Raw genomic sequence first — 8,725 nt, forward strand, 5'->3', positions numbered from 1 at the left:
TTCTGTGGTTTTCAAGTCTTACTCCACCATTTAATAGACAAGGAGACTAATGATTAGAGAATGACCAAGTTAGAGAAAGAGAGTCAGGATGTAAACACAGAGCCCTTGTTTCTAAATCTGCTATTCTTGCTAATATACCATATTGCCTCTCAAAAGATGTAGCTTACTTCAAAACTTACTCCAAAGTTTCCTTATTCCACTTTTATAGGTATTCATTCCATCTGTAAATACAAATTCAAATGGAGCTATTGTTGGCTACTTCAAAAAATAAATCCCATGCTTGACAAAAGACCTCAAACCTATCAGGCTGGTATTTTGGCAATAGCCATAATATAGTCCATTGCTGGGTCCATTAATTTTTACAGGCTCAGATACTTAAGATCTGGCCTGCTTGCATTAGATTCTGCTTAGATTCCTTAAGAGTCTGGCCAATATGGCAGATCTTTAATAATCCTTGTGTTTGGCTGAAAGAAAGCTTGAGCCAAATTCATGCAGGCAAGACCCACGTGTTGTGATTTGGGGTCACAGCACCCCTAAGCTTTTAAACCTCAACATATGATTCCTTGACTAGGAAGCACTGCCTACTCCCAAATTCTTCTCCAGCCTAGACTGGAAGTCAGTTCGTACTGAAGCACACACAAAGATCAGACTCTGAACCTACTTTCCTGATATTTGCACTAAAACAGCAATTAAAAACAACTCTCCAAATTAAGTGTGAAAATTGCACAAAGAAGGAATATATTAAAAAAAAAAAAGTTGATGACCAACAAACTGTATCACTAGATACACCAAACTTTAACAGTGAACATGAAGAGAAAAATGACTTCCACAAGTTGGCTGATGCTAAAATGTTTCTCAATGATTGTCTGACCTATGACATTTGTGTTACTGTGGACGAAAGGATAAAAGTTTTCCAGCGGAATCAGAAGGAGCTTTTTTGTATACTGAATCTTAATAAGAAATGTGATACTTCAGTCCACGAAGTGTTGGCAGTGTCCATATGCCCTAAGTCTCTGCCTTATTTTGCTGCCAAGTTCAATCTCAGTGTTAACTGATGCATCAAAAAGACTCTGTGGTTTCTTGAAAAGTCTTGGTGTACATTATGTATTTGATTCAACAATAGCTGTTGATTTTAGTATCTTAGAAAGTCAGAAAGAATTTATACATCGATATCACTAGCAAAAGCAAGAAGATTCCTTACCTATGTTTGCCTCTGCCTACCCAGGTTGTATCTGTATGCAGAAAGGGTACTGGGTAACCCAGTTACACCACATCTATATACTACAAAATCCCCGCAGGAGATCATGGGATCACTGCTAAAGGATTACTTTGCCAGACAGCAGAACTTGTCTCCAGATAAAATTTTCCATATCACTGTGGACACTTGTTATGATGATAAGAAGCTGGAAGCCCTTAGAGAAAATGTTTACAATGCTTTATATAATTCTCATAATGTTGATTGTGTGTTAACATCAGGTGAAATTATCCAGATTTTGGAGCAAAAAAAAAAAAGAATTTGTGAAAGAATGTCTAGTAGACATTCTGGTGAAATAAAGGGAGGAAATACAGTGAGTGATGGTGTGTTGAGGTCAGATGGCTACCTGGAGCACATCTTTAAATATGCAGCCAGAGAACTGTATGACATGGACACCAAGGAAATCACTTACAGAGCATTGAAAAACAAAGACTTCCAGGCGATCACTCTGGGAAAAAAAAAATGAGGAAATAGTGCTAAGGTTTGTTCCTGCTTATAGTTTTCAAAACATCCAGAACACAATCCTGAAACTTCAAAAGGGCAAGTTCTCATATCACTTTGTAGATGTCCTAGCTTGTCTTGGAGGGTGCTTAAATGGCAACGGTCAAATTCAAACTGAAGATGGGAAATCAGATAAGGCCCTACTGAGACAAATGGAAGTGTATGCTGAGATCCCTGTGCAGCTTCCAGAAGCTAACACACACATGCAGAGACTATACCAAGAGTGGCTAGATGATACAGACTCCCCAAAGGTCCTGGAAGCCCTGCACACCACTTACAGTACTGCTGAACCCCGCACAGACAACATGGATATCAAGTGGTGACAGCAAAGTTGGTGAAAGGACTTACATGTGTAATTGACAATGAGAACATTCTATGCAATCAGGAACAAATTCTTTGTACTTTAATTATGAAGAAGCTGGGTTTTTTGCCCTTAAAATGGAAATACTTCTTTTTTCCTGAAAATCCTATAGTCTCTTAGGTCTTCTATTTTCTCAGTTAGCTTGGTGCTGTCCTCATAATTTGTATTTGAACAGTACCTTTTGTCAAGGAAGAATGATTTCTACGAATTTTTTTAAAAAATTATTCTTTGTCCTAAGGATTATTTTAAAGATACAAGATATAAAGACAGTGAATGGTGCTCCCTTAGCCAAGACCAAAATTAAAAAAAAAATTAAACTTGAAACTTAATTAAATTAAACTCTTAAAGAGAAATAATTGAAAAAGCTTCATGTAATCTCTTGCCAAATGTATCCAGGAACCCAAAAAAGAGTAGTCTAATGCAATGCTTGCAGTAAAAGGGGTGGTTTACTATCAAATGGAATGGATTTTCAGATCAAAACATGCATCATAAGCAAACCATTTCAAGGCCAGGAATTCTATCATTGGAAGAAAAGGCAAGAGAAGAAACAGCTTGTGAATACAGGGGCCCAAAGCCCCTCTGAAAATCAAGAGCCAGAGGGAATAAAGAGAGAGAGAGGACCCACCATGAGGGCCTGTGGGAATGAGGATAAAGTACAGGGGCCCAGGGTACAGGGGATGGGGTAGTGTGAGTCTTCTGAGGTCATTGTGTACATGTATTAAAAAGGGAAGAGGTATAGCTTTGATAAAAGGCATCATTGGTCAGATGGAAAAGGAAGAGAGGTAGCTGAGCCAAGAATCCACGGTATATTTTTTGAGTGGGGAAGGTAGTAGGAGAAAGAATTGTCATAAATAGGCATGCGAGATTGGGGGATATTCAGGCTCCTAGGTCCTGGAAGCCAAGCATTGGTGACATAAAGCAGGAACATGAGGACCACACAGAAGAACCCAAAGCCACCCAGACTGAGAGAGAGTGCAAGGGATTGGGACCCTGCTTACCACCACACTTCACAACCTCCATTGTTGTACAAAGACCCTGTGTAGTACCTTGGAGAAGATCCAAGGAAAATCACAATGCCAATGTCAATGAATAATTCACCAAAAACAGTTAGCAGAATCAACACTGCATTTGACAATGATCGTGAAAGAGATGGGAAATGTAAACAAACAATCCTATAATTTATGGAGATTAATCTCCATTTCAGTATAATCCTTGAGACACTAAGCAAATGTCCTTAGGATTTCAATAGAAGACAATAGAGGTGGAATTAAAGAGTACATAGGTACTTAAGGTAGATATTGACTATCTTTTAGCAGACCTGCTTCTCCAAAGTACTTGGACAAAAATTTGTTATCAGAATTGGACTTATAAAAATAACTAACATTTTTTGCTTAGAAATTTTTTTCCAATTTTCCAATTTTATGTTTTAAATAAAATGCTTTATAAGTTTCCCCAAAGAAATACCTATCAGAACCTAAGTCATTCTAGGAAGCAATTGTTGAAAATGGAAAACAGCATTGCTCTGGGAGTGAGGAAACCTTGGTCCTAATTCTGACTACCCTAACTACCTATGTGGCCATGGGCAAATCATTTTCACCTCAGTTTTGTTATCTATAAAAAACTAGTTGATCTCAAAAATCCATTTCAACTCTACTATTTCTTATTCCTTTTCACACCCCTATCTTTCTTAGTCTCATCTTTACCTTCCTTCTTCTCCACTGCTCTGTTGGCAGTTTCCAAATCAAAAGGATTTTTGTCTCTTTCACACAAGGGAAATTAATTTATCTACTCATGCTCCATAAATCACTAGTATAGCATAATCTTCCTCTCATCTACTGCAAGTACTAATGGTTGTAGCCTTTCTCTTCCTAAATATAAATACGGATTGGGGGCAGGGAGGAATAAATATAAGTAGTTAGTTGCAAGGAAGTAGTCTGGAAATACAGAGTTCAAAAGAATCTTTGACTGGATCTAGTAAATTATGCAAAAAGAAAAAAAACTACAAGTAAATGCAATTTTCCTGAACAGCTTTTGCAGATTGTGAAAAATGACTTTGGTTTCAACCCTCATATTTATGGTGATCCTATAGCCCCCCTCATAGTAACTACAAAATTGTATGATTAGATGTTAGATTACCAGTATGTTTTATGTGCCTGTGTTTCTTTATATGATACACAGTTATGTATATTGTGATAAATTATATATTTTAGACCTGTTAAAAATAATAATAGAGTTTGCAATTTTGTACAAAAGCTTAGATTTTTTGTAGAATTTTATTTTTAAAAGAATAAATTTATTTATTGTATATATATTTTATAATCTTTCTTTCTCACTGCCCAACCCAACTGAATTAAAAACAAAAACCCCCACTCCATCCCCACCCCACCCCCCAAAAAAAAACACCTCATCATAAATAGGTGAAGTCCAGGAAACCTAAATCTCTCTCTCTCTCTCTCTCTCTCTCTCTCTCTCTCTCTCTCTCTCTCTCTCTCTCTCTTTCTCTCTCTCTCTGTCATTTTAAGTTCAGCATTTCTCTGGAAAGGAATGAATGTTGTGTTTTATTTTCAGTCTTCAATACTCATGATTTGTGATTGGATTTATTAAAGTACTTCAAAGATTTTTCTTCCTATATTATTATTATTATATAAATTCTCACTTTACTCTGCATCAGTTCAAACAATCTTCCAAGATTCTTCTAAAACTATTCATTTTTATGATAAATAATGTCAATTTTGATTCATAAATCATAATATGTTTAACCATTTCCCAATGAGAGGAGACTACCATAGTTTTCAAATTTTGACTAAAATGAAGAGAAACTCTAGAAACATTTTTGCTTATATAGACTAATTTCCAATTTATTTGATTACTTTGGGAGTATACAAATGTAGTGGTATAGCTGATTCAAAATGTGTGCACAGTCTAGCTTCTTTGGAGGCATAGTTTCAAATTGTTTTAATAGTTCAATTGACAGCTCCATCAATATCACACTAATGTACCTGATTTCCTATAGCCCCTCCAACATTTGTCATTTTCCACTTTTGTCATCTTTGACATACATGTGAGGCAGAACCTCAAAGTTGCTTTAATGTGTTTTTTTTGTTATTACTTGTCTGTATATATATATATATATACGTATATATATATATATACACATATATATATATGTATGTATGTATATGTGTGTGTGTGTGTGTGTGTACAAACATATATATTTATAAGGTTGTTGATAGCTTGGGTTTCTTCTTTAAAACAACAGCTGGTTCATAATGTCCTTTGCCCATTTACCATTTGGAGAATGACAATTCTTATATTTTGAATTAGCTCCTTATATGTTTTGGTTAAGAAACCTTTAATCAGGGAAATTTGTTGTAGAAATTTTACCACTTTTCCTTTTATTTTTAAGTACAACAGATTTGTTTGTGTAAAAGTTTTAAAATTTTGTATAATCAGAATTGTCCATTTTGTCTTTTGTGATCCTTCTAATCATCAGTTTATTTATGAACTATTCCCATATCCATAAATGCAAAAGGTAATTTATTTCTGGGTCAACTAATGTGTTTATTATGTGAACTAGGTAATGTATACATTTACAGCTTATCTTATTATATGGTGGCAGTTGTTGGTCTAAATGCAATTTCTGCTAGACTGCTATTTCCTCAGTCAAATTTGTAGTTTTTGTAATGTTTTATATTTTTTTGGAGGGGTTAGTTATCTTTCTTTCTTGATGGGAACTGCCTTATTCTATATCACATTATACAGCATATTAAAACAGGATTTAAGACAATTTTTTAAAAAATCTTTTCCATGGGCCTCTTACTAATTTAGCATTAGTAAATATTAAATTGACTACATATTAATTTGAAACTTATAACCATGAGAAATTTTAGGAGGTCATTTCCAGTATCAAATGTGGCATTATATACAGTTTAACAATTTTTTTAATTTAAAATATGACCGCATCTAAAGATTTTTGCTGTACATTTGTTATTTCTTTACAAGCAGTAACATTAAACTACCACTCAGCAAATGCATGATATTTCAACAAGCATTTATTAAGTACCTACTACATGTCCAATAGAAGAGGCATTGTGATGTAGTTGGCCTGAGAATTTGAAACACTTGAGTTCAAGTTCCTCCATTAACATAGTATGGCTGGGTGAGCCTAGGCAAGTCATGTAACCATTCACTGAGACAATTATCTCTGAGGGAGTCTTGTATGAAGTCCTCCTACAATGATGAAATCAAAGGTACAGTTGTTGTTTTTTTTTAATACTAGGCAAATGATTAGAAGAGGATATTAATCAATCATCTATCAAGAGCAAAGGATAGCAGAAGGATAAAGCTGTACCAATAGCCATGGAATATTAAAAGACTGAGAAGAATTTATCACTTTGGGTAGATCTTTTATGAAGAACTGAAGGGAAGAGATACACCAAAGTCACTCAGGATTAGAATGTGTTAATGAGTTTAGCTCTCTATCCTTGAAGAGAGTAGGGATTTCAGTTCAATAGAAATAAATGACATTCCTGACCTCCAGTCTTGCATCTCTAAATGCTTATTTTACATCTCAAACTGGAAGTCCTGAAGACATTTTAAACGCAACATGTCCAAAACTGAACTCATGAGAAACTTCCAGGGGCCAAGATGGTGTAGTAAGCAGTAAATCATTCTCTCCCAGATTCACCTCCAAACAACCATAAAATAGTATCCCTGAATAAATCCTAGAACAGCAGAACTAGCAAAAAATGGAGTGAAATAATCTTTTTAGCCCAAGAAGCTTCGAAGATTGGCAAGAAAGGTACACTTCACTCAAGTAGAAGGAGAGTGCATCACAGGAGGAGAAGCAAGATCCAGTATAGCAAACCAGTGGGAGATCCTGAGTCCCAGTGTGGTGGAGCAGGTAAATGCCAACACAAGGACCTCCCCATCTGAAGTGCCTTGGCATAGTCAGGGAAATCAGGAGATTCCAGCTCTAAGAACCACCACATGTTTCAGCACAGCCCAGGGCAAACCGGCATCCTCCATCATGACTAGAAAGTAGGCCAGACCTCTGTGCTTCAGTGTAGCTCCTGGCAAACAGGCATCCTCCAATGGCCAGACCTCCACATGCTGCAGTGTAGCTATGGGAAAACACAGAAAAATCCCACCAGGCCTCAGAGCACACCAAACAATATGACTAGGACCTCACCTCAGCACCAGATAAGCTACCAGTCCCCTACAGCTTTGAGAAGTATCAGTCACTTCCCCACCCCTAACCCCATCAGCACAGTACCAAAGAGTAGGGTCTCCCAGGTCCTCAGGGCAACATCAGAACAGCACCAGGTAAACAGCAAGGACCTGCAGCTCCTGGCACAAGAAGATGGAGACAATATCCCTTCCACCCAAGTTGCAGAGCTCAAATTTAAAAGAAAGGGAAAAAAGTGGAAAAAAATGATGAACAAACAACAACAACAAAAGAATTTGCCCATAGGAAGCTATTATGGTGACTGAAAAGACAAACACACAAACTCAGAAGAGTATAGCAATGTCAAAACACCTGCGGGCAGAACCACAGAGAAAAATAGGAACTGGTCTCAAGAAAGAATTCATGGAAGAGATCAAAAAAGAGGCTAAAAATCATATAATAAAGCCAGAAGAAAAATGAGAAAAGAAATGAGAGTGATGCATGATAATTATGAGAAAAGAGTCAAGGGGGCAGAGCCAAGATGGTGGAGTAAAAGCAGTGACTTGATTGAGTTCTCCCCCAAACCCCTCCAAATACCTGCTTAAAAATGGCTCTAAATAACTTCTAGAGCAGCAGAACTCACAAAAAGACAGAGTGATACAAAGTTCCAGCCCAAAACAACCTGGATGGTTGATTGGAAATGTCTGTTGCACCAAGCTGGAGAGGAGTGTAGCTCAGTATGGGCTTTGCAGACAAAGATCAGACTTCAGTGAACCTGCACCAGGCCTCAGGGGATTGAATCATGGGCACCTGTGGTGGTATCCAGACTTCTCAACCCACAAACTCCAAAGACAACTTAGAAAGTCAGTAGGAAACGTCTGTCTGACCTGGGTGAGAGAAGAGTGCAATTTGGCCACAGTCCTGGCGGGGTGAGAGAGGATTATAGTGGAAGGAGAAAGGGAGAGGTAGAATGGGGTAAATTATCTCACATAAAACAGACAAGAAAAGGCTTTTTACAGTGGAGAGCAAGTGGGGGAAGGTGAGAGAAAATGAATGAATCTTATTCTCATCAGATTTGGCTTAAGGAGGTAATAACATACACACTCAATTGTGGTAGGGAAGTCTATCTTATCCTACAGGAAAATAGGGGGGAAGGGGATAAGAGAGGGGGTGATGATAGAAAGGAGGGCAAATTGGGGGAGGGGGTAATCAGAAGCAAACACTTCTGAGGAGGGACAGGGTCAGAAGAGAAAATATAATAAATGGGGGTTGGGGTAGGATGAAGGGAAATATAGTTAGTTTCTCACAACATGATTACTACGGAAGTGTTTTGCATCACTACACATGGATAAACTGAATCAAAATTGATTATCTTCTCCATGAGGGCAGGTGGGGAGAGAGGAAGGGAGAGAATTTGGAACACAAAGCTTTAAAAATAAAT

The 8,725-nt window shown here is 37.2% G+C and overlaps 1 pseudogene; it reads left to right on the forward strand.

Annotated features, from left to right (window-relative positions):
* The first annotated feature begins 60 nt into the window (after positions 1 to 60).
* LOC110207871 (nuclear prelamin A recognition factor-like) lies at positions 61 to 2,079 on the forward strand (annotated as a pseudogene).
* Positions 2,080 to 8,725: the final 6,646 nt, after the last annotated feature.

Source organism: Phascolarctos cinereus, unplaced genomic scaffold (assembly GCF_003287225.1).
Source record: "Phascolarctos cinereus isolate Bilbo 61053 unplaced genomic scaffold, phaCin_HiC Scaffold_4;HRSCAF=312, whole genome shotgun sequence".
NCBI lineage: Eukaryota > Metazoa > Chordata > Mammalia > Diprotodontia > Phascolarctidae > Phascolarctos > Phascolarctos cinereus.